Source organism: Amblyomma americanum, chromosome 2 (assembly GCF_052857255.1).
Source record: "Amblyomma americanum isolate KBUSLIRL-KWMA chromosome 2, ASM5285725v1, whole genome shotgun sequence".
Classification (NCBI taxonomy): Eukaryota; Metazoa; Arthropoda; class Arachnida; order Ixodida; family Ixodidae; genus Amblyomma; species Amblyomma americanum.
In genome coordinates, this window is record NC_135498.1 from 152,027,657 (window position 1) to 152,054,634 (window position 26,978).

General features: G+C 47.3%; 1 long non-coding RNA gene and 2 pseudogenes across 7 annotated transcripts in view; 1 reads left to right on the top strand and 2 right to left on the bottom strand.

Annotated features, from left to right (window-relative positions):
• LOC144121910 (uncharacterized) overlaps positions 1-25,983 on the top strand; it is a 50,727-nt gene extending 24,744 nt beyond the window's left edge. For 4 of the 7 annotated variants that reach the window (XR_013312728.1, XR_013312729.1, XR_013312730.1 and 1 more), the window contains one exon: positions 3,992-5,273. This is a non-coding gene — a long non-coding RNA (uncharacterized LOC144121910). Of the gene's footprint in view, positions 1-3,991; positions 5,274-22,729 lie in introns of those variants that run through there. The other 3 variants (XR_013312733.1, XR_013312734.1, XR_013312732.1) reach the window with 3 other exon arrangements.
• Positions 17,245-18,325, bottom strand: LOC144120153 (uncharacterized; annotated as a pseudogene).
• On the bottom strand, positions 19,966-22,320 carry LOC144121908 (uncharacterized; annotated as a pseudogene).
• Positions 25,984-26,978: the final 995 nt, after the last annotated feature.

Below are 26,978 nucleotides of genomic sequence, written 5' to 3' on the forward strand. Positions count from 1 at the left end.
CGTGCTGATGAGGGTAAAAAAAGCGGTTTTGTTCAAGGTGCTGCGCAACATTTGAACCAATGATATGTTCTAGGAGCTTACATGCAATACTGGTTAAAGATATAGGTCGGTAGTTACTGATGTTACTTCTGTCTCCGGATTTGAACACGGGGATGACTTTGCCTATTTTCCAATCAAACGGAAGTTCACCTGTAGATAAAGACTGCTGAAAAATGTGATACAAGATTAAGCTGCTCGAGTTTATAGTGAGTTTAAGAATTTTGGCGTTGATTCCGTCAACACCAGAGCTAGTGGACATTTTAAGGTTTTTGATAAGTGACGCGATGCCTTCAACAGTTAATTCGATGGGGGTCATATATCTGTAGTCGATTTCGGCGGTGGCAGGAATGTTAGAAAGATCTTCATGGGTGAACACTGAAGTAAAATAATTGTTAAAGATAGTCGCACTTTCTTCGTCAGTAATGAAATTTCCGCTATTGTCCTGTAGAGCGATTTGGGCATGAGTGTTAGTTGGGGATATTGTACGCCAGAATTTTTTAGGGTTGTTGCGCATAAGGGATTGAAGATCATGAGAATAAAATTTATGTCTCGCTTTACGAACGGCACGGCAGTATTGTTTTTCGCAGTCTTTCTGTTGCAGTTTCAGAGAGGGAGATCCAGATTTTTTCATTGCTTTAAATAAGCGCTTCTTTTTATTCTTAATTGTGCGAAGTGACCTATGATACCATGGCTTAGAAATGTTGACCCGAAATGAAGTTTGTGGTACATGAGCAACCATTAATGACAGCAACTTTTCTTTAAATAAGGTCCAGTTTTCATTGACGGTACGGGAAGAGAAAGTGGAAAGGTACGAGGAGCAAAATTCTTGCAGACCAACGTTAAGAGCTTTGCAATCAGCTTTTTTATAGTTGAAGATGAGCTTAGACGTTAGATGCCGCGTATGTGATGGAATGCTAACTGCAAAATTAAGAATCAGATGGTCACTGAATCCCTCACTAGTAGAGACGATGCTTGAATTGTCGGGGCATGAAGTCAAAACAAGGTCAAGAATATTCGTTCCGCGTGTAGGTTGGTTTACTAACTGAGTTAAAGAAAAATCTAAAGTTAAGTCGATGAAGTCTTTAGAACAGCGAGAGTCAGAGGTGAGGTTAGACCAGTCAATGTCCGGGAAATTGAAGTCCCCCATCAGAAATATATTAGCTTTAGGAAACTTGGTCCTTATGGCACTGAGGTTATCGCGCAAGTGAGATATGAAAGCAGCGGAGCTATCTGGTGGTCTGTAACATGCACCTATTATTGAATTAACGAATGATGACGTAATGCAGATCCATATAATCTCAAGGGGACTGGGTAAATTAACAAGATGAGATGCTATACGCTTCTTGACGGCTATTAGGACACCTCCTCCTCTTTTGTTTTCTCTATCTTTGCGGAAGATTATGTACTCGTTGGTATCGGGCAGTACCTCAGTGTCAGAAATATCAGGATTAAGCCACGTTTCAGTTAATGCTAAAATGTCACACTCACTGTTATCCAGGTATGAACATAGTTCAACACGTTTGGGTAGCAAACTACGCATATTAGTGCATGATAAGTGTAATCGTGATGGCGTGTGATTACGACAAGTAGAGTTTGAATGATCGATTGTACCAGCTATCTTTTCCCTTGTGAGCTATCTTGTAGATCGAATGACGCTCCCAGATGCAACATCAAATACGAAGGTGACGTCACCGATGTGCAGTCTGTCTGCGCTAAGTTTATACGTGGCGTTTTGTGACTTCGCAAAATCAAGTAGGTGTTTCCTTGATATTCGTGTTTTTAACGAAAAATCTTCTCGTATAGCATAATTTGTATTCTTGAATTTGGGCCCCTTTTCCAGAACGAGCTGTTTGTCTTTGAAAAGTGCAAATTTAACAATGACAGGTCTGCATTCGCCTTCCTGGTACTTCCCGAGGCGATGTGCGCGCTCTATTTGAGACGGCTCGACTGTTACACCGAGGGTTTCCGAGCATAAGTTTATTACTTTTGTCTCAGCGGATGACCAGGTTTCGTCAGAGGTGTCAGGTAGGCCGAAGAAAAGGAGATTGGAACGGCGTAGACGGTTTTCGGCGTCATCGCAGCGCGATTCGATAGACTTTAACTTGTCCGAGATTTCGAGAGCAACCTCGGGCGCCTGAACTGGTGAAGCACTACTGTTTTTTAGAGCAGCAGTGTCCACCTCTAGCACCCGAATTCGAGCTGACAGCTGTCTCAACTCGACATCAACGGACGCCTGCCAATTCTTTAAAGCGCGAAGGTCGTTGCGGATATCATCCTGGCCTAATTAAATTCTTTGCACAGTTTGCAAGACAGTTGCTAGAACTTCATCCACTCCCGGGCCAGGATTCGATTCAACATCCCCTGACAGAAGCAATAGGATTCTACACAGCAGGTCTTTAACAAAGTTGTCACAATTCATGAAAGCAACAGACCACTCACTGGGGCACAACACCACAATAAGAAAACGATTGTCGCTCTTTACGCGGCAGTAGGAGCAGTCAAGGTAACTGACCTGAAAGAGCAACATTGGTGAGCGCTCCATTGCAGTCGTGGTGCTGTGCCCCAGCGGGGCGCGGTGAAATGGCGGTTGATATACTGTGCATCCTGTGGTGATAGCGTCGACACGTGTGGTCCATCCCGGTTGCCAGCAGAGGCGGTGGCAGCTGTCCAGAAGTGGCGACCGCTTCCAGTTTTCGCGTACATCATGCCCGGGAGAGCTCGTGCAGGATTTTGCGGACTGTGCCTCCAGAGACGCGCCGAGAAAAAGGGCCACCTGAAAGAGCAACATCGGTGAGCGCTCCATTGCAGTCGTGGTGCTGTGCCCCCTTGCTTTATAAGTGACGACATTGCTTTATAAGTGACGACGCCACTTCTCCAGTGCATGCACCAATAAATCTCTTCAGTGTCGAGTGGCTTGCCAATGACAGAACCCCAGTTTCTCGAAGCAGGTTGTATGCAGATGGGGACTTTGCGTGCCATATGACGCAATTGCGGATGGTGTCCTCCCGCCACGGACCCTTCGGTTGGCTCAAAAATGAAAAGCTGTTCTTGCAGGAAAAGAGCCTTTGCATCATCTTCCTGCACCTTTTCCTAGAAAAGAATGACATTCGTTAAGTAATATTATTAGATTAACCGGAGCATCTCAAGTTAATTCTCAACGCTATCCATACCTGAAGAATTGCCAAGTTGGACTTCTTCATAGCTGTTTCGGACCTTTTAGTCTGCTGTCTAAGCACAGAAATCTCAGCCTGCAGCTCATCCCGCTTTTTTATGAGCCTCCGGCATTTGCGCTTCAACGTGTTTACTTGCTTTAGAAGTTTTGTCATGCGTGGAAACGTCAATCTTGTTTGCACTCCGTGCATCATTGTGGTCATTTTTGTACTGAAAGTGGGCTCAGGGGAAACATCAGGTGAGGACTGTTGCACAGGCTCAAGTGAAGTGCCTTTTTTAGATGCCAAGACTGCACCCAGAGAGAGTCCTCGAGGAATTACTTCCAATTCATGGCTGTCAGCTGCTTGCATCATAGTGGTAGTGGCTGTTGGTGCTGGAACCTCTGCCATAGTGACCGAGATCTCATCTGGAGAGCCATCAGTCATATTTGCATCCAGCCTGAAACATGGACATTATACTGAGGTTTTATTTACGTAGAATGTAATTAATGGAGAATGTAATTAAAGTGTTAACTGCTTTTATCCCCATCCCCTCCAACACTGCATGGTGATGGAAATAAACTATTATTAAATTAAATTAAAATGGAAGAAAGCCAAGGAAAATTATTTTTGCCTACAGGATTTTTAAAAGCAGCTGAATTGAGCAATATTTCTTGATGAAGATAATTTATAGCTAAAAATCGCACTTGCCTCGCGGCCTTGGCATCTCTCCCTGTGGGCGAAGCTGGTTTTGCAGCATTACGCTTTAAAGGACGCCTCTCCTTTTTCGCCCCCTGCTGCAGGTACAACGGGTATTGGGGAAAAACCGACGGCACAGCGTCTGGCTTCAGCTTCCTTATCTTCAGGCCTTCTCTGAAGTCCTCTCCTTTAAAGTGCAGGATGCAAACTACTGCGGTCCCTTGGAGTCCATGGCGCTTTCCCAGGTCCTGCAAATATCCGTCGATTGTAAAGCAAGCACGAAAAGAGAGCACGGACTGAAGCCCTGACGACGCGGACCGCGCACTGTATCAACGCAAAAATGACAGGAGAGTAAACAAAGCCAGTCGTAGAGTGAACATTTAGAACACAAAAGAGGCCCGCTGACTAGGACGCATTCCATGTGAAGTGTCAACGTTGCAGGTGTATTTTTTGCCGTCGCAGCCGCGTAAAGATATATATGGTTCCCACTGCTTACCTTCTGCTTGGCAAGAAATTCTCTTGAGCCACTGGGTCTGCAGTTCTCTCACGGGAAACTCGTGGAATGTAATTCCTTTTGCTGTGCGCCCGCTTGATTTACAGAGCAGAACGCAGCAATGCACCATCGCGGGCGATGATTTTCACGTCCTACGAAAGCTAAAGGCTGTCAGATATAATTAAATTCTTAGCACGTATGCTGGAAGCAAGCAGAACAGCCAGAAACACGGTGTGCAGATGCGCACAAAAACACAACGAAGAAGGCGCGACTGCTACCGCTAGGCCAGCCCGCACTCGGCGGGGGGGTAAGTTGTGGCGCCACGGAGAGCAGCGGCGGTTGAACGAACTAACAAATCGGGTGCTACGGAGGCTGCGCCGGTGAACAGGTCGCCAAGTAATAAAGCCGGTCGTGAAACTAACCGATTGTGTTTGCACTACTCATGGCTTCACAGGGCACACTGGTACCTGAAAGTCAAATTTCAGCTGGGTTCATAAAGTTGGCTGATGCTTTCAGTGCCAAAAAAAGGGAAATACTAGAGTCACTAAATAAAACTAAGTACCAACACTGTAGCACGGCGGTAAGCAGGGGCGGCCATTTTCGTGTTTATATCATTGTTGTCAGATTGCCGCTTCTGCGACTTCGCTGCTAGCTTTGGCCCGACCATTTCGTAAACAACGCTGCTAGCCACCTTGACGCTGCGGCAGGAATTGTGCGGCTTGGAACCACTCAGATGCAAAGGGTACAGACTGCTGTTACCATCAGTTTATACTTTCGTCGTGGGGAGACACTCCTTGCATTATGAACTGAAATATTCCAGGTTATTGTTGATTATTCTGGGCAAATTTTTCTTGACTCTGCACAATCGGCGTTGCGCTGTTCGTATGCTTTATTATATACCGTATTTACTCGCGTAATGAACCCACCTTTTTTCCACATAGATTGACATAAATTTAGGGGGTGGGTTCATTACGCGGGAAAAAATTTTTCGAAATTTTTGAGAAGGTCGAAATTTCATGTCACATTGAGGAAAATTGCGGTCACAACCTTACCTTTATAGTACAAACACGTACGCGATGAATGTGAATAAAAATACATTTTTATTCACAAGCCTCTGGCTACTTAAGACCTCACTCGGTCTCGCTATCTGAGTCACTTCGACTAATGTCGCTTGCCACATCGTCAGCATCGGCATCGGCCCACAGTGCGTCGTCTTCAGTGCCGTCAAGGCTGTTTGAGATGCCGGTCTTTTTGAAGCTGTGGATGATGACCTCAGTGGATATCATGCTCCACGCTTCTAGGACCCATCGGCACAGCATGTCGATGGTGGGCCTCCTGATCTTGCCTGCGGGAGTCAGGTCGTGGTTCCCCGCGGCCATCCACTCAGCATAGAGCCGCCGCACGTTGTCCTTGAAGGGCTTATTCACTGACACATCAACGGGCTGCAGCAGTGATGTAAGGCCACCTGGGATGACAGCGAGGTCCGTGCGCAACTCGGTCATTCGGCGGCGGACATTTTTTTCGAGATGACCGCGGAAGCTGTCGAGAACAAGCAGCGATGGCAGAAGCAGTGCTCCGGGCCCCCGTCCCCAGACTGTTTTCAGCCAGTCGGACATCAGATCAGCCGACATCCACCCCTTCTCATGTGCGCGAACGTGGATACCAGCCGGAAGAGCTCCCTTTGGCAGAGTTTTTCTCTTGAAGATAACGAACGGAGGCAGCTTCCTGCCGTCCGCTGTTATCGCCAACATCACGGTACACCGCTGCTTCTCAGCGCCCGTCGTCTTCACCAGCACACTTTTAGAACCTTTGGTATCGACCGTGCTGTTTCTTGGCATGTCGAAGCAGATAGGCGTCTGGTCCGCGTTCCCGATCTGCGAGAGCAGAAACTTTTTCTCCTCACGGACACGAATAACAAAGCGGTGGAAATCACGCACTTTGTCGTCGCAATCCGCCGGCAGCCATTGGCATAACGTTGTGCGCCTTCTGAGGCACAGCCCGTTCCGTCGCATGAAACGCGTCGTCCAGCCAAAACTGGCCTTAAATTCATTTGCGGGAATGCCATGGCCTCTTGCAGTGGCCCGCGCGTGATTCTGTATGAGCTCATGGGACACGGCACATCCTTCATTGCGGAGCCTCTTGACATAATTCAAGACTTCTTCTTCCACGCGAGGAAACTTGCCCTGCTTCGGCCCTCGAAAGGCGCGGCGATCTTTCTTCGTCGCTCTCAGTTCGTCCTGCTGGTTCCTCCAGTAGCGCACACGCACGGGGTCCACACTGAAATGCCGTCCAGCCGCACGGTTTCCATGCTCTAAGGCATGCTCCACAACCTTGAGTTTGAAAGCTGCCGTGTAACTAGCGTAACGCCCCATCACACCACGCACAGCACGCACGAAATAACGCCAAGGCCGTACACAACGCACAGCAAATGCAGAGGACGCACGAAATAACGCCAAGGCCGTAGCGCGCACTCAACTCCAACAGCAACAAAGCGAAGTGCTAGCGAAATGGCGACCAGCGCCGTTGAAGTGCGTTTGTCTTTACTTCGCACTGCCGCCGCAGCGCAGGCATGGCGCTATAAGCAGAGGTTTCGTTTTCGATTTCATGGAAGCGACATTTCGGCGACGGAAAAAAAAAATTCATTTCTCGTCTAAGAAAGTGGGGGGTGGGTTCATTACGCGAGTGGGTTCATTACGCGAGTAAATACGGTATTGCAATAGGCGATCGCCTGCTCAGTAGAGGCTGTTGCTATAACACTTCGTGCGTTGCCTTTTAAACTTGCTTTTATTTTGTAGGAGCTAATGTATCAACACCGCGGGAGTATTGCTAATGGCTCATTGTAGGCGGCGGTCAAGTACGTTGCTACTACTGGTATCTTCGCGGTTACTCCAAACTTTTGCAGCAGAAATATACGAACGCTCCGGCTGAGCAATTCATGGTGATTAAGAAAGAAACACGTGACAATATTTCGCTGTTCCCCAAAAAAGGTTTTCTGTGCAGGCTATTGATCCGTCTGTATTGAATCATCCTTATCTTTGTGTATCAAAAGTTTCCTCATTCATAGTATATAACTGAAGAACCCACTCATCAAATAATAGAGGGGGTCACATTTTTGTGCCATTTTGTCACCTGCATTATTGTCTTTTATTTTGTTTCAACTAATAAGCTAACCAGACATAAATTGGTGAGAACACTGTTTAATTGGAACTTTCAGAGCTTGGGTTCTTCAACAAAGATTCCGTCTCCAATGCTTAATTACAGTCTTGAAAGCTCTATGTGCACTGGTATGTATGTCTTGACCATCTTCCATTAACGGAGATTAAGGTTCTTGGACAACGGCCACAGCAGTTGTTGGCCTTGATGGCCTACCAAACACTGTTGTGCTTCTTGATAGTGTTCTTTTTTTTTGGCTCTGGGCTATGGCTTTGCTGTATGCAAAGTTATTTCTGTTCTGTGCTTAAATTTAGCTCAGCTCTGTTTCCTCCTTCCTTTTTATATACCACCACCTCCTTCCCCCAGTGTAGTGCGGCAGCAAGTCGGTATCTTCTGGTTAATGTCCGTGCCTTTACTTCTCTCCCTTCTCTTGGGAGCTTCACCTAACTGCATGACCTGAGGCATATTGCTCGCTGGCATACTAAATTTGATATATATTTTATTTTGCTTTTGCCGCTCACATGGCCCTCACAAGTATGCTCAGTGCCCTTACTTCTCCCTTTTTTCGCTGTTAGTTTTCGTTTTCCTTGTATATTTACGACAGTGGTCTTCTGCAAAGATTTTTTTTTCCTGCAAGATGGAATTGCGACTCTAGCAGCGAACATCTGCACACAAAGACTGCTGTCCAAACAGTAAAATCATCGTTAGATCACAATCACAAAAGAAGCCCCGTATGTACAATTGGTAACAGGCTGCTCTAGGCCCCAGAATGAGCCCAATCAGTTAAAGCATGCAGGACGGAATTTATTTACCCGGATGTGACTTTGGTGGCTGTGTCATCCGAGGTTTTGCAAATTTAATTATTTTCAGAGGTGCAACCTATCACTCTAGTTTCCTCTTGGAAGCTGAGAACTGCTTTTGTGTAACCTGTGATCAGAAGCATAGCGGTTCGCATATCTGCCACGCCTTTTACAAAATTGCACATACCCATAGGGAGGACTAGCCGTGCAAGGAAGTGCCTCGATTTTGGCTCTGCCCATATACTTCTCTCGTGGCGTTTGCAATTTTTTGTTGTTCTCTCCTGCTCCTTTTCTTCCGTTCAACATTCTTGTCATTTTTTTATGATTTGCCCGTGTTTATTATTAAACAAGACATTCTCAATATATTTATTGCCTGGGAGCCCCTATGAATTTCTGGAAGTCCTCATGTCTTGGCTTGCATCCTATTCTGCCTGGCATTAATGCAGAAATGAGCACAGTCACATAACCCCTCTAATAATGGCAAAATTGAATTTTTGTTAATTCAGTTATAAATGGCTGCTTATGTAATGAATAATTATACTGTAATAATTTAAAATACAATTAGTCCAAAATAAAGTTAGCAAGAAACAAAGGGGGGTTGAGGCATCCATGAATTTAACTGCTTGTGGAATCAAACATGAGCTCCAAGAAACCAAAGAATTCACCAGAAACAAGTATGAGAATCTCTGCATTAACTGCTTACTTTCATACAGGTATAAATAGAATATGCTGATAGGATAATTTTATGGCAATAAACAGCACTGAACAGCAATGGAAGAATAAAATTTTACCTTGCAATAGTTAGAATATAGTTTACAACAGACACAAAGCCTTGCTACTGGCCCTTGAACTGCGTTAACTTTGTGCATTTCTGTCGAACCCTTTCATGATGTAGCCTATGTGTGATTGACCTGGCAACGTGATGCATTCTCACATCCAGATATTTGTCAACTATTGCCCTCATTAAATGAGCTGAGTGGCTCTCCAGGGCATAACTATTGAGCATATGCTCATCTAGACCCTTAAACAGGTCTCTGCCAATGAATGTAGTCATTGTAGTACGGGCAACCTTAGCTGAAAGTGTTTGGGATGGCAGTGAGGAATATGCAAGAGCCCTGCGCAAGTGCTTCTCTGTTTCTCGGCAAATCGTTAACACATCTCTTGAAGGATAGTTAAGTCCACCGGAGGACTTTCTTTGTATGAGAGAGTGTGCAGTGTGTACAGGGCCTGAAACAGTCAGTGCAGAAGCGCACTCGGAGCACTTGATGCGGGCCTGCAAATGACGAATAACAAAACCGGCAATGTGTGCAATGATGGAATCACCAAGATCCGAAAAATCTGCGCAGTACGCGTGATCTTCCGGCGCTGTGATCACTGCGCACTGCACATGTATGGCTGGAGCAGGGGAAGCATGCTCCCATGTTGGAGCCTGTTTGTTTGCAGTTGAGACCGGCATCAAAATGATGAAGTCAAGAAGTTGCACCCAGAAGGATAATATGTGGCTGCCCGCTTATGTCGAAAAAGTACAATATAAGCGACTCAAGGACATAAACTTCACATCATCTAAAGGGAAAAAACGGCAGCTTGATAGCAATTCCTTTGAGGCAGGTCCAGTCAAGGAGCGGGCTCATGTCCCGCCACTTTCAGAGCAGGAGCGTACCAAGCTTTACGGCTCAATTCAGGATGCCGGCATTGTTCCTTCAATTTTTTCAGTCCTCCCCGGATATGATGGACACTTTCAAAATCCTGTACCGATGCATGATGCCCGTTTGAGAAACCTCTACTCCGAAGAAATGTTGGCGCATGATTTGGATGTTTTGGTTAAGAAAGCCAATGATGTCATGCCATCAATAATTATAAATGAAGAGACCGTAAAGGCCGTTGAAGCTTTGACAAGGCAACAGAGCAGCTCGTCTAACTGGTTTTTGTACCGAGCGGGCAGGGTGACTGCTTCTGTAATGAAAAGGGTGTGCCACACAAGCATTGATAACCCTAGCATATCACTGCTAAAACTGATATGCTATCCTGAAAAGCAGTCGCTGAAGACGCCTGCCATCACATGGGGAGTGAAAAATGAGCCCCGTGCCTTCAGGGCATACCAAACCAGTGAAGCCGAGAAGCACGACATGTTCAAGTGCTCCAAGTCGGGGCTGCACCTGAGTACAAGATATCCGTTTGTTGGAGCAACACCAGACGGTCTTGTTTGTTGCGCATGCTGTGGGAAGGGTGTTGTTGAACTTAAGTGACCATTTTCGCTCAGGGAAGGGAAGGACGTTACAGAGTTGGCTACTGCAGGTTCCTGCCTGGAAACTGTCAATGGTGTAGTCCAGCTACGGCGACAACACGGATATTTCTACCAAGTGCAGACACAAATGGCTCTATGTGATGTTCAGTGGTGCGACTTCGTGGTGTGGACACCTAATTTGTTGCACGTGGAGAGAATACAGAAAGGCAGGCACTTTTGTGAGGAAATTCTGGCTGCTGGAAGAAAATTCTTCATTCATGCAATCCTGCCCGAGCTTTTCAGCACCTACTTCACCAGGCAGCATGCTGGTCCAGTGGTAAACTCTCCCAGTGATGTCTACTGTTTTTGCCATGGACCAGAAACTGGAAAGATGGTTGCTTGCGACAACGCATCCTGCCACTACAAATGGTTCCACTTTTCATGCGTGGCACTCAAGCGAGCACCAAAAACTACACTGTGGTTTTGTCCAGAGTGCGGAGGACCCAAAGGCTAAGCAACCTGTAACACAACTTGGACAGCTGCCTCATGTTTCAACCTTGGAAGTGCGTCTTGAGGCTGGAACACACGTGGTCCATATGGGACACGCTGAAATCTGGCGTTGAGAAATGACAATGCCGTCAGCAGATTCTGAGTTTGCTTTATTCAGACATGCAGGAGCAGGACTCACAATCACTTATCCATTGAGGCCGAAGCCTGCTGTCCAGTGCTTTATTCAGACATGCTGAAGCAGGATTCACAATCACTCATCCGCTGAGGCTGAAGCCTGCTGTCCAGTGGCGTCCTTTGGTGCAGCAACAATTGATGCACACAAGTTAGATAGCACACAACACACAGTTACAATTTTGTCGAGTGGTGCGACTTCATCTCCTGGCCGGCACACAACGTAATCGATTGGCACGACAGACTTCAGAAAAATAAACTTATTCCTAATGAGTCCAATTACTCTTTCCACGTGTATTCGCACGTTTTCCTAGCTTTCTTGTGCTCTGCACATCTTCTGCTGAAAGTTGTTTCTTTCCCCTGGTAAACGCTGGCACGTGAAGCTTTGCGCAGTAGAAACCAACGCTTTCGCTGATGTTAAAACCCCTGTCTACGAGTACAACGTCTCCAGGCACCAAGTTGTCCAAAAACCCACAGTGTTCGGTGATATGTTTGTCACTTGCCCTGCCTCCCCAACCTTCGGATATATATGTAACAACACCTTGTGGAGCAATCCCAATCAGGAACTTGGCTGTATTGCTACCTTTATACTGGGACCATGTTTCACATCTTGGAAGATACGATGATGGCCTTTCTATCTTGATTTCGAAGCAATCGATGATGACTGCTACATTCGCATCAAACGAGTCGTGGAATGCCTGTGGCATTGTGTTTTGCAAAGCATCTCGTGTGGGCCAGATTATTTCATCTTTAAGTCTGCAATACGCCACGTGCAGCCACTTGTCGAAAATGTGCGATACTGTAGCCTCTGAAATACTGAACCGAAATGCAAGGTCAGCGTTTTGCAGATTTACTTTTAGCTTCATCATGAACAGAACGAATTCTTGAAATTTTGTGAGCTTATTGTTGACATTGTGTGAAATAAAGCTTGCTAGTGCTTCGAACACAGCAAATAAAACAGCAAAGTTTGGCATCCCAGTGTACAGTCGCACCTTTGCTTCACAACTTTTCAGTGAGTCTTCAGTCACCTCGAGCTGCTCTTTCTCTTTCTGCAATGTGTACAGATGTTCATTCAGCACTACAGAATGCTGCTCCAGTGCCTGTATGTCTTGCATGGTCATGTCGGTTTGAACAGCGATTCCTGTATAAAAAAAAAAAAAGTTTATAAGCTCGTAAACTAGAGTGGCAGCCAGCGAAACTGCATGCTGGCTAGGCATCACAAGCACTAGGTAAGCGGACCGACGCACCAAAGGCCTTGGAATGCATCATAAGCAAAAACAAATGACCATGCATTACTATGAAAAAAAAAATGCCTACTGACCTGTCTCATTTTCATCGGCGCTGACTTCCTCGGCTTGCGGTGGCTGTGGGGAATCGGGACAGGCACACGGCGACGCCTCCGATGCCACTGCTGTCGCTTCAACATCGGCCCGTCGCTTGTGAGCGAGTCTTTTTGCTTTGCGATCGTGCCGCGCGGAATCAGCATGCCTGGTCCCGTGGCCGAGACTGAGAGACGGGGCCCAGTCTGGATTTGTCTCGTCGAACAGGTTGGACGGTTCTCCTGCGGACGCAAAGCTGTTTTCAAAGCGTTCCACGTAGTCGTGTTGGCTTTTTTTCTATAAAATGAAGATACATACAGTGGGCTCAGCTTTTATGAAATGCACACCGCAGACGCGCACATTGGGGCTTTCGTGGTTGAAATTAGCACGTTTTATGCGTGCTAACCACAAGCTGCGGCGCTTCGCACTCAGAGTCTTGGTTTGCTCGCACTGGTTTTCGATCACTTTCGGCAGAGAGAGAAACCTCGCGCTAGTTGGCCTTTTCTTTCTCCCTGTAACGTCGCTGCGATTGGAGCAGCCCACAACGGCGCAGTTGACCATGCTGAGACTGCAACGCTTACGCACACGTAAAAAACAACACGAGCTGGCACTACAGCGACCACTCCAGTGCGCACAGAGCGGCGGTGGGTCATGAATATGGCGGCCGCGTATCCCAGCATTCCTGTTGATGACGTCGGTGCAAGCCATGTATTGCATGTCCCATACATTGAAAATTGGTTGTTGGAGGAAGGAAATTGTGCAGGAGCTAGCTATCTCGCATCTCGGCCCCGGAAGGAATAAAGGAGGGACTGAGGGAAGGAAGGAAGAAAGGTGCCGTAATGGAGGGCTCCGGAATAATTTCGACCACCTGGGGATCTTTAACATCGCACAGCACACCGGGCGCCTTAGCGTTTTGCCTCCATCGAAACGCAGCCACCGCGGTCGGGATCCAACCCGGGTACTCCGGATCAGTAGCCGAGCACCCTAACCACTGAGCCACTGCGGCGGGTCTCATACGTTTGCCATTCGTCGTTTCGTCACTTGGGTTCCTCTGACCGCGTTGACCAAGTGGTGCTCACTCTTCATGAAGTTACATCCGTTCGTCGTTTTGTGATTGCATCCGGCGGTTCCGCTGCTTTGAACGAAGTGCCTTATCTTTGCGTGTGTTTGACGAGCGGTATGGTGCACACTCGGGTTGTGGACAACATGGCCCCGCATGGTCCGTCAAAGAAGCGTGGGAAGTATTCCAACTAAATGCGGTGACCTTGCTGTCTAGCGTGTACAGTGAAAGCACAACTTTGGTGCAAATACAGGCGCAAATCGTCGCCAGGAAGAGAAATTTGTCGCGAGGTAAAATCAGTGACATTTTTAAGCTGATTTCATCTCAATAAAGTGGTTTTTTTGTACTTCACGGATTTTTCGGACTGTTCGATTATTCGGACCATTTTCCGGGTCCCTTCGGGTCAGAAAAATCGGTCGGTGACTGTATTTGCTGAGAAATTGGTTCAACTTATGGCTAATGCCGTTTAAAAAAGAGGGTGAGAAAGGTGTTGGATCTATATGTACTATCATTCATACAAAAAAAAAACAAAAAAACGGGGGTGGATGAAAAGAAGAAAAAAAAATGTTAGGTGACAGGTGACTGTGAGGGAGGAAAGGAAAAAAAATCATTCAACCACATGACCTGAAAAAAAATGAGCTGGGTAGAAAGGCAGCAAATGTAAACCAATTGTGCAAATCGGCTGAGGACAATCAATGTGCCAATGATAGCACGAGTGCTTAACCAAATTAAGTCCCTGTCTGATAACCCAATTTCTTTTGCTGCCCTCCTAGTACCAGCACAAAGGAGCCCACGTGCTCCAAATGAGAGGCCTAGGACCTTGCAGCTCTTGTTTTGTCTGGCTACAACCTCTGGAAGGGTCTATACTTGTCTCGCTTGTGCTTGCACATGCGCTCCAATGTCTTGGTGTCATTGTCACAGGTGACTGCCACATCTAAAATGTACGTGCCATGGGGCAGCTCAAGAACGATATCATGCTTGAGCCGAGTCCCCGCACGGTCAGCGATTAGTTTTCAGTTGTCACCTGGGCACCGGGATACATCTTTCGAAGTTTAGATGCAATGGCATTGGAGATGAAGTTATGACGGCCAATTCTGATGAGGTGAACGGACATACATATGCCAAAAAGGCGCGCTGCAGTTTCTGGTTGGTACTTGCAGCGTCTACACAGCCGGGTTGACGGATCTGACGACATTTTGTTAGATAAAGACCTGGTGGGATAAAGATCTGACCTTAACCTTAATGCCTTTATTCAATGCCAATCCTTTAGGAACTTCGAGCTTGGTTTAAGCCACTTGTTGCCAAGTGGCTCCCTCCTAAAGGAACCCAAACCCTTATGTATATATCGGTATCCCTAATCCTTAAGTGTAGACCTTCTAGAGGTTTTCAGGGCCTTGTTCACTTCTGTAACATCTGAAAAACCATGTGGGACATCTAGGTGATGGTAACTGCCTCTCTCGTCCCGCAGACATTCCTCCACAATGGTGACTACCTGATGTGATCCCAACCTCTGCAGCTTGGCAAAGGCTTTTAATTGGACCTCTGGTCCTAACAGACCGAGGTGTAAGACGCCCAACCCCCCTGCTTATAAGGTAGATGAAGGATGATGTTGGGATATGACATTGGCAGGTGCAAAAGCCTCTTAACCTTGATACGGGAGTGGCGATCGAGATTTGTCCTGCATGCCTTAGCAGCGAGAATGTTGGATGTTCCATATAACAATTTTGGAACCAGAACACTGGTGAGACAATAAAGTTTTTGAAATGGTTTCAAGCTTGCAGATTTCAAGACAGCCAATTGGTAATTAATGACATCGGTGGAAACCCAGGGTGGCTTGTTGACAAAAAGATCAATGCCCAGATAACAGTGATGGGCTCATTTCGAGCTTTGGGTTTGAACACCGCACCCTCAAGCCAGAGCTCGGGGATGCGGTAGTCAAACCACTTCAGCCAGTGGGCATCGTAATGCCACCCAAAATGCTGAGTCTTAGCTGGATTCAGCATAAGACGTAGCTTAGCAAAGTACTTAATTGAAAACATCCAATTTTCTCCGGAGCTCGGCGAGGCTGCTGGCGACAAGCACAATGTCGTCAGCATAGGCCAACGCAGCCAGGTTAGTATCTTCGATGTGTAGCCCTAGACCGAATCCATTCAGCTCATGCAGCAGCGGATCAAGTGCCGGATTGAATAGGAAGGGATACAAATGGTCCCCCTGCTTGAACCCCTGCTGCATGAACATGCGGATCCCATCTGTGACCCCTGCATATGAAAATGTGGTCCTCTGCATCGAGTACATGTCCTTCACGACTTCTAAGTATGTGGGGCACGCACTGCGCTCCTGCAGGGCTGAAAATGACTAACGTTGTCGAATGCCTTCCGCAGATCAAGAGAGGCCGCATAGAAATCCTTTTTCGTGGGTCTTACTCCACTTCATAATGTCCTTTAACAGGAGTAGTTTTGATTGCGCAGAACGATCGTCGGGAAACCCACTCTGCAGAGGATGGAAATGACAAGATGATGTAAAACGACCCAAAATAAGTGGAAAAAAGATGAACCCAGACCGAGCTGATGGTGATAGGCCTTAAATCAGCCGCCGACGCTGGGGTATCACGTTTTGGAATGAATACAGTCCTAGACATTCGGAGGCTCGGGAAGGCAGTGCACCGAAAGAAAGTTATTCATAATTTATGTTATTATGTCAATAGGGACTTTTCCTAGCTGAGCCAGAGTAAGGCCATACGGTCCAGGAGCAGTGGTTTCTCTCATTTCCTGATAACAGGAAAGCACCTCGCTGGAGGAAAAGATTGGAGCATCTGATGGCAACACGCAAGGTTCTATCCCCACCCGAGGAACCTCCGGAGGTTCATTTTGAAAGAGGCTGTCATACTGTTCGTGTATCTCGATTAGAGAGATCTCCCGGCCCTTAATTTGGCTCTTACTAAGCTCGTCTTAACAGAATTTTTGGGCCTTTGTGAAACGGTAGTTGGCGATATTTATATTAAAGCTTTTTGCCGACACATTAGGGCGCTGGACAACTGGTTTACCCTCTTCTGGAGAGCTCTTTAAGGCCGCAGGTTGTGTTTCTTCTCTTGCAGAAGTTCTGTGTATTCGTCTAGGTCTAAATCGCGCTCAGACTCACCCAATCGTCTTAACCGCAATGAGCGCGTCTAATACTTTCCTGAAGCCTGTGGGGCACTCACTCATCTGGCTTTGAGGTCATTTGGCGAGGGTCTAGCGAAGCCAGGCTCGTAACTAGATGGTATGTCAGCGGGCTCTTTTGCAGAATTTTCTTGGGAGTACTGATAAGGAACTGTTTGCATTCCATCCTGAAGGCAAATACGTCCTTGGCGCTCACCTTTGCGGCTTTGACCATTTCTTCAGCTGCATGTGCAATGTCAACTTTCTCTAAAGATACATGGTTATTTGGGTTTACGAGATCCATTTTGAGAAAGCCGACAATTCCTGTCGAAGCTGACAGCACTGAGCACTTCATGAATCTCATGAGAAGTTTCCTTACGAGACACTGCACATCTCTTTTTGAAAAAAACATTAATGGTTTGTCCATTTGATATTCCATGAGGAATGGTTTCAGAATCATCGCGATGCCGAGAGCAAGGTTCAGTTTTGCCTACAGCAGTGGCTCCTGGCAAAATTCGCAGAGCTGTGTGAATAACGCACACTTTGGCAAGTTCACCTTTTTCTTTTTTGCACAATTTACATACCTTTTCACATCCCCTCACAGTGCAGTGGCACGTTCGATCACATTTTCTACCCAGCGATGAGCAAAAAAGCTGAGAGGAAATGTCATTTGGCCTGTCACAGTAGAGAAGACTTCCCTTCGCGCTGGCACATTATGAAAATTGGCACTGAGGCTTGAAAGAAGATTCTCTATGCCCCACTTGCTGGCAACAACACCCACCCTGTAAGCGTTATGTATTGTATGCAGTCCGCAAGTGCCCAGGTCCAAACACTGAACTTGGTTCTGCTGCAAGTATTCCTGCATTTCCCTAAAGCACTTTAGGTTCACATTGGGGTCATCCATAGACGGCTGGACAGCTTTGGCCAGTGGCAAATCTGCCAAGGCAGCCAGAAGCTTCTCCTGAAGTTCTTCGGCAGTCAAACGTCCCATTAACACCGACGTATAACATCTCGTGGTTACACGCTCGGGCATAGTACTCCAGTACCGCGAATGGATGTCCATCTTTTTTTTCTGCAGGCAGTAGTTCAAAGACTCATCAAACAGAACGGTGTAGCCGTCAGGTTGCTCTAATTCACGTTGTAGGCACGAGAGAAAAAATTGTCTCAGACCATGGCACACTATATATGCAGATTTTCTTTCCCCGCAGGAAGATGACAGCGATTTCGCTTTTCGGGAACATTTTCTTGAACAATTCTCCTGTGTGTGATGACGAGTTGTAGGAATAGTGTGATGTTACCATTTTCTGGGTCCACAGTATCTCCACGTCGGTCACACACTCGTGCGCTTTACACAGGCTGCTCACATCCGACGACATTGATGGAAGCCGGCTCGATGCGTTGCTCATAAGCAACTGCTGTCAAGTAGTTCCGCATGGTACTATGCGCCATAGTTGCTTTCGTGTTCGCGATGTGTTTTGCGCTCCTCATATGACTTTTGAGGGCCGACTAGTCTATTGATGATGCATCGAAGGTTTTCCCACTTGTCGTACTTTGCCCGATGCGAGTTTGACGTATCCGGAGAAATCCACTCCCTATAAGCAGCACTGTTTAACCACGACTGCTGGAAATTGCACTTTGCCGGCATATTGCAGCTACGAAAGACATGACAGCGATTATTCACGCACCATGCTTTCCCACAACGAAGGTAGGCTTAGCTGCGGTCGTTGCTGCCACTGTAACTATAGAGGCTAGAAGGTTTACCTAGTGTCGTGACCGGACAGGCGGGGGTGAAATATCTCGCTATGTATCGACAGATGGCGCTGCCGCCCGCTGGCGTGCGATGGGCGTCGCAGCCTCCAAGCCTCTACGGGTGAATGCTTCTTTTTTTTTTTTCCCGAGGACTTCTGGTTTAGTTGGTTGCTCGCTTAGGGTCTGTTAAAGAAAGTGAGAAATCTTCCGCAGGCTCCTTAGATGGTCAACATGTTAGCGCGCGCCGCGACATAACTGAAGTGTCGCCGATGAGCGCTACACGTCGCGCCATAAACACTAGCTGCAACGCAAGAAGCGCGGCTTACTTGCAGACGATGTCGAAGGGGAAGAAAAAAAAAAACTGGACATAGAACAGCAGAGTTTCGCGCAAGCATGTGCCGACAAGGGACTTCCTGAGGGCTCTGCGCGCTCCGCACGGCTACTGGCACCGCCTCATTTTAAGAAGCTTTTTTTTCTCTCTCTGCGCACCGCGCTCTTTGTTCACTGCTTTTACGAAGAAATGCAGTCTTGTCAGTGCGTAAAACTTAATCAGTTCTGTCGTAACTTGACGACCATGCACTTCGCAACCAACGTCTTCAAGTCCCCGCCCCTGAAGAAAATGCAGGAAACTAATCATACTATCTGCTTGTAGCTTGTTGCGGCTGAAAAAAACCGTAAATGTGTTTTCCAACTTTCCTACCAGCTCCTCAATTGGCTTTGCTGGGTACACTAAGCCTCCATGATCAAAAGTTTGAGTAAGCGAGGCATTTTTGTTGGACTTAGCTTGCAGAGGCAAGGTACTGAAACAACTTGCACATTCAGGGCAAGGAAACCTTTTAAGGAGTTTTCTCACTACATAACCAGCAACATAAAAAATTAACCGGCTGTCACTTTTTTTGTCCACACAACTGGTATGATCCCCCTCACCACTATGCTTGTCGAGTACCTCTGCAGCAGATGACAGGTCTCCACCATCTAGCAAGCCATCCACAAGTTCAGTAATTCTTGCGTTTTTTTCTTTGGGCACATCTGACGGCTGCAAGAGAGCAGTCACAACTTCTGATGACACATTTGTTCTTTTTGGTGGCTTTGCAAGGCTGTAGAAGGCCAAATTATTAATAATGATCAAAAACTGTCCCACTGAAGGATGATCGTTGCAGCCGAAACACTGACGCACAATTCCAAATACGTTTTCCATTCTGTCTTGACTCAGGTTTGCAGTTAATAAATACGTGTACTGCAGTGATGTTGTCAGGTATTCTAGAAGTGACAGTGTGCTCTGTAATGTCACTCGCAGCCCAAGCGCAGTCCCTGCACTTAAAAAGCCACCACCATGCTGTGCAGCATATTGCTCCCATTCTCCCAGGAAAGCAATGAAATCGTTTAGAAACTGCACACTTCCTGATTTAGCTCTAAGGCCTTTTGTTGGGACCCTAGAAGACATGACAAAAATAAGTTTCTCCATGAGCTTTACATATTTCTCCGTTGGTTCAGTGCGTGAGTTGCAGGTTTTCTCCAAGTGATCCCGATAAAAAAAAATCCCTTTGAGTACCTCCTCACTAAAGAGCTGGAATGCCAGATTTACCCGCATTTTTTCAAATGAATTTGGGCGTAAATGGGCCTTTGTGATATGGGGCATCACTTTAAGCGTGACAGATTCTTTGTCCAGCTTCCAAGCTTCTTCAATTACATCCACATGGACATGCCCACTCGGGATATGTATGCCTTTCCCCACAAATGCATTCCGAACGCATTTCACCAGGTGGGGAAAGTCCGAAATGAAGTGAATGCTTCTTCCCTTGTCAACAGGATGGGGAACTTTGCACTTGATCTCTGTGCATGAAGCTGCGCAAGAGAGAAAGCAGAACGAACATTATTGACAGACTGAAAAAGAAGAACTCCTGGCTAGTTTTAACAGAACAGCTAACATACCTTTGATGCCAAACAGCTTCCATAAGCACCGATTCCAGGGAGCACCATCACTCGTCCAGAAATCGACAAACAGGCCAGATTTCTCGGCCAGGATTGTGGCCTCCAGAAGTATTTTTGAAAGGGTAGATGCCTTTACGTTGCCCTTAGCTGCAAATACTCCGAGAATTTGAGTCCATTTTCCTGCAAATAGGGGAAATGCACTGTGAGTAATGTAATAATGAGCATCAGCAGTGTACATAAGGTACATTTGCTAACGTGAACTGCAGCACAAATATATATATATATATATAAACAAATATGCAGAACCATAAGGTATTAATTTCATTAACGCACCTTGGAATGGCTGGAACATAATCACAAGGCCATGGTCACTCAGGGTTGTCTTGCTGTTGTTGTCGTTGAATGGACCAAGGTCCACAAAACCACTCAGTTCCCCAGATGATGTCACACTGATGTTTTCAGACAGCTTGATCTCGTCAAAGACGAGACCACCATGAAGGCTAAATTCTTCCATTTTCCTTGTCTTCTCTTTAAGCGCAGAAAAGACGCTACTATTAAAACCAAATGTGCTCTTAAAGCCCTGCAGGTACTTGGCTAAGCATGACTTGCTTGGCAAAGCCATAATTTCGTGTCGTCTTAAATGTTCATACAGCTGCGGGCTTCGCATCCGCATGAGGATGCACTCCAGAATCCATAGCTGGTCATAACGCATTCCCCGGGTTGACTTCCTAGAGGCTGCCTCAAAGCGTGCTTTGACCGCAAGGCGCTGTTTTGGTGGGAGGCCACTGATTTTGGCTTCCAGCACAGTCGTTAGGATTGACTGGGTTAATTCTCTGAGTTCTTGAACACTCTTGTTGGCTTGAGACAGTTTTTTCTTTGCCCGGAATAGGTGAACGGATTTTCGCTTCCGGGCATTTTTTTGCTTGAAAGCCGCTGCTCGCTTCTTGCCCCTGTTCATATGGTTTAGGATAAGCCTTCTAGTGTATTTACATCGAAGACAAGGCTTTCCATCGGGCGTTATCACAAGGCAGCTTTTCGAGAAGAACGATTTCCCATACTGGGTGCATTGGCCAGGTGAGATAGGTTCAACCTCACAGCCTGGGCAAAGAAGCAAATTATCGGTCTTCCTCAAAGCTGCAAGGGCGTCCTCTTCACACTCTACGTGAAGCTCATCAACTTTAATGTTTCGGCAATACACTGTGCAAACATAATCTGCAGCTGCGGCACATGTCGAAAATGTTACGTGCTTGGTTACGCACACATCACCTGGCTCAGCACTTGTGTGCCACCCAAAGCACAGAACTTCTGGGTTGTTCGACAGAACAATTTTGCTGCATGACGGTGAGGGCGGGACGATGTCTTTCAACGGATGCGGTTAGTGCGGCGGCATATCTGATGAAGTGTCTTCGCCACCAAAATCTGCGGAGTCGCTGTTTGTTTGGCTGCATGATGCCCAGCGCTTCGGGGCTGGTGTACAGTTGTCTGCTAAGTTTCTCTTCTTCCTTTTTCGTGGGACAGGCTTCGTCATGTAGGAGGGAGCATCCGGAAATATTGTCGGGACGGCGTCGTCGGTGAGCGCTGGCCGCTCGCGATCTATTTCCACAAGTTTCCCGTTTATAAGATGCTGAAACGTCCTTTGAATATATCGTTCATCAAAATGCCTCGAACACACAACACAGCTGTCATCCAAAGTCTTGTCGTCTCGTTTTATGTTCCGAGCCCACTCTTGCAAACGAAGGGGGTCCGACGGGGCACGGAACAACGACACTTTTTCTTTTGACGACTTGTAGCCTCCGTTACAAAGTGGCACAAAACAAGTCCTACCTTTTTTGGTCGGCATTTTCACGTGCAATGCAGGTAAATCACTCTTTGAGCACAATCAGCGACGGGAACGACACAGTCACGCACGAATCGCGGCCCACGTGCATTTCCCGACGGAGCGAACTGCGAGAGAAGCGGCGCGCCCAGCTCGCCTAAAGGCTACAGCGCCACCTACGCTATGCATCCGAACCGGTTTCACAGCGGCCTATGGATATGGCGGCCGTTCACGACACTAGGTAAACCTTCTAGCCTCTATACTGTAACCAACTCTAACAATGCTACTGCGTTGTGGCTACAGAAACGGATTGGATTGGATGCTTTAGTTGGCTCGAGTACACAGTTGCTAAACGTTCAAGAGGCGTCCGCTAAAAACCAGCTGAACGAAAGCCTATTGAAGAAATTAAAGTATATTTAAGGAATTCAAAATAATTAAGGGTTTTCAAGGCCTTGAAAAAGTTATTTTTAAATTACAGGGTTTTCAAGGGTTTCAAGGACCACTACGAACTCTGGGTCTGGCACATGCTTACTGAATGTGTGGACATGCCAGTCATATCCACACCAGACAGTCAGAATGACTGAAAGGACGATGGCCCCAGGCCGCCTGGTGTCTCTGGCAAAAATAATGGTTGGGAAACAGACATCTGCACATCACCTAAAGCACCCGATGCAGAAGTGCGGGAAGGAGAAGAGGCATTGCCTTGGCTGCCCGGTGGGTTAGAAGTGCGGGAACGGGAAGAGGCATTGCCTTGGCTACCCGGTGGGTTACCGTGGAATGCCATATGGGCAACATGCCTAACCACTAATAATGGTTTGCAAACAGACATGTGCGCATCACCTAAAGCACCCTGGGCATAAGTGTGGGAAGGAGAAGAGGCGTTGTCTTGGCTCCCCGATGGCGTACTGCGGAATGCGTTATGGGCAACATGCCTAACCACCGGTGCTGTGGCATGAGAAGGTTTATGTGCAATACATGAAGTTGCAATGGCACCATCAAGAACGGTGCCACATTCATTGTTCTCCACACACCTATGTTGAGGCTGTGACGTTTTGCCCAAGACACAATTTTGAACAGTGGGCTGAATGGGTATGGTGACTGCTTTGCATTACGTGTTATTGCCCACCAAAGGGCTACTGCCGATAGACTGAGATGTTTTCCCACAACTCAAGGAAAATAAAGACGCCTGGGCAGAGGCAGTAGTAGCCTCTGTGGGAGATTCGCCAGAGACCGCAGACGTCTCTGCTTACGTGCCCTGTAAAACCTGCATACGCTTACCTTCAAGGCATGGAGCAGTCTCAGAGATCACAGGGGTTGCCTCAGGGTCAGTCGTGGAATCCCCAGAGTGAATCAAGCTGTCAGAGGAAGACAGCAACTGTTTACAGAACTCACTTACAGTTACTTTGGGAATGCCCGAGCAGGTGGAAGCGCGAGATGCGGCAGCCCGCGCGGAGTGGGAGGGCAGCACCGCGCTTGCCAGAACCTCTTGAGCAATGCGCTTGTACCTCCAGGTGGCAAGCTGCTGCGCAATACTCTCCGGCGTTCTATTAGGCAAGTATTGACTCAAAGCTTGAGGACCAACGAGTCTACCCAATTGCACCTGAAGTTCAGTTAATTGCCGCAGGTCCCCACCAGTCCAGGAAAAAGAATGAAGTTTAGCACGGGCAGAAGAAACCACCTCGCCGTCGTCCGAAAAGCTGGCACCCAACCTCACCAGGCCAATGCGCTCGGCTCCGAGAGAACCGCAAATTAGCGACACCTCCAGAGTGGTAGGAAGAGTGTCTGAAACTTTACATCTTGCATAATGGGATGACACAGAATTCAATTGGTCGTACACAGCAGAAAAACACCGCCTACATATCCATCTGACTGGCATGTTATGGACCTGGAGGTAATGATCTTGCAGGAGTTGGTGGCTGGAATCTATGTGATTGCAAGGAATGCAGTTGACTGCGGAAAGTGGGTAAAGCAGGCTTATTACCCCAGGCCTGTTAAGGGGAGGCAAAGGGCCCCCATGCGACTCCCTACCGCGAGCATGGCCCGAAACCGCAGAGGACCTAATGGCCTCCTCTTCAGGAAAGACACCTACAGCTGGCGGACAAGTAGTCAGCGGGGAGGGAACGGCCGAGTCGCTGTGACCTGAACTGGCTTGTGTAACGACAGACTCGGGGGCCAACTCGACTGCCTCGCCTGAAGAATGTGCAGCCGGTCGCTTGGTGCACTGATTGTAATGTGGGGCCAGGCTCGACAACTGCATACTGTTGTTGAGACAGTATTGGTACTTCCACACCACGTACAAGTCATGGGTCCGAGCGGTAGCACTTTGACAAGGAAGAGTAAGTTGGGCCCTCAAAGCCGCACATATGGCAAATGTGGGGATTGTTAGGATAAATTAATTGTAAAAGGTTGCTAGCCATTGAACAAAGAAAGGAGATCCCACCCCACAGAGACCCCTGATGAGCCACCACCACCGGTAGCAAGAAATGGAAATATGAGGAACCTGTATCACCATGCCTACAATGGAATATGGAATGCCGGGCATGGCATAGGCTCCGCGCACGGCCATGGGGATAAAGAATAAGAGCAGCACCTCACCTCTAGGCTGCCGCGCGACTATCGCACGGGCTGCAGGACGCCGCGGTGTGCAAGAGGTCATAGAGACCGCAGCAGGGACTCGTGTGAGAAAGAAAAAAGAAAAAAAGCTGTGCAAGGAGTCGAACCCACGCCGCTGAGGACGAGCAAGCACCGAGGATAGCCTAGCAGGCAAACGCACCAGGCCTGTAGACTGTTTGAAGAGAGATATCTCGGCTATTATGCAGTGAAATGAGATGAGCGAGAGGGGAAAAATGTCCGCAATACAGGCATTAAGCTGATCGGGACTGCCAGGAAGTCATATGGCCAAGCTGAATTCTGCAAGAAATGGAATGAACCGAATCAAGCCAGTGACCCTTGGGGTCACGAAGATCAAAAAGTAGTGGCAATGACATGGAAGTGGAGCAAGAACACATGGTTCATACTGTAGGAAAATGCTTATGTAGGAAACCTGAAATACATGTTTAATTGCCAAAAAAAACAACCTTCAACCCCATAACAGCCCTCAGGGTGTGGGTTATGAGGAAGGCTACTAAGTGATGCGTGCAAATCAAATAATACCTATTTAGTTACCCGCGACGCTAAATAACAAATATCCTACACGTTTACGCGTGCAGCTAAATGCAGCCAACACCATAACTGTTTATATGCAGAGGTAAATACAAAAAAAAGACATCCCAAGTAATTATGTGAAATGCTAAATATTGGTAATAGAAAAGCTGAATAGATGCACTTACAAGACGCAGGAGGCATTGGCCAGCCAAACCCTTGTGGTGTCCATTGAAAGAAAGGAGATAGTAGAGGGAAGGAAAAAGAAGAAAAAAAAGGGAAAGAGAAAAAATAAGGAATGAAACTCCACTGCCAAGGCGCTGCATCAAAAATGTCACCGGAACGCATATTTCACGAAATGTTCAGAAGTCTAGAATTGCATAAGAGGTGCAGAAGACTCCTTGATGTAGGACAATGGCAGGTGAGGGCAGATGACCATGAAGGGGCTTGATGATCGCAACTGGCCGACTGTGCATCACTGTCGGGTGGGAAAGCTGCAGTCGACCATGCAGGCTCCAAGTAGAGTGAGCAGGAACTCGTTCACGCTCCGCTTTTTGAAGGCCTGCAAGGACTGATAGGGCAAGGGTTCCCCCCCCCCCCCCCCCCCAGCAGAACCGCGCCCCCGGCATGTGTGAATGATGCAGCAATGACAGGTATATGATGAGAGGATGGCAAACCATGACGGAATGCAGTGTTTATGATGAAGGGAAAGTGAACCATAAAGAAAGGTAGCACAGGCACCGCACAGGCCTGTCATTGGCTGTTGCTGCCAAAGAGTGTAAGTTTAAACTACAGTAACCGCAGAGAACTTCCACCGTAAATTTATTAATCATACAAACACAGGAGCACACGTTCCTGCGTGTGCCTGCCACGCAGGCCGACACAGGGTGAGGCGAGGGGCAGCTGACCCTTAATCCCCCGCGATCCGCACGACGACAGGCTAAAACCCTACTGGCGCGTGGGCCGCGGTTGATGCCCTAAACAGGGCAGACCAGCAGCAAGTGAATGACAGAAAACTATTCGGAATAGTGGAATAACAAATAAAAGGAACCCTGCAGTCAAAAAAAGCGCAACAGACAGCCAAAAGAAAAAAAACAAATGGCTATAAGACTGGGCCGTAGAGAGGGGGGCGCTGAATCGAAGCAAAAATGTGATGGAAAAGCTCTAGCTATGCTACCTGAATAAGAGTGACCTGTTGTGCCATCTGTCTGCATAAGACAGAAGTACCAGTGCACCAAGTTTCAAATGACAAGCCCCAGAGGGCCCAACTGAGGAGCTGCACACGGGCCCCAGGACAGAACCACGTAGACCAAGCGAAGGCCTCGGCACTCCTCCCGTGACGTCACCACACTCAGCCCGTCCGCCTCCGCTTGAGGTGCCATCGAAAGAAATAAAAAAGCACAATACTGCAACATGTTCGAGGGTATACCTCCGGAATTTGTTTGCATCTAGTATAAATTGAGCACTGGCGTGATTTAAGGAGCTAAGACAAGTTCTTTCCACGCCAACTTCGGCATTTGGAGCAAAGCTGACAATGGTCCCTATAAAACAAAATGCACTACAGAATTTTGGACTAGAAAGACTAT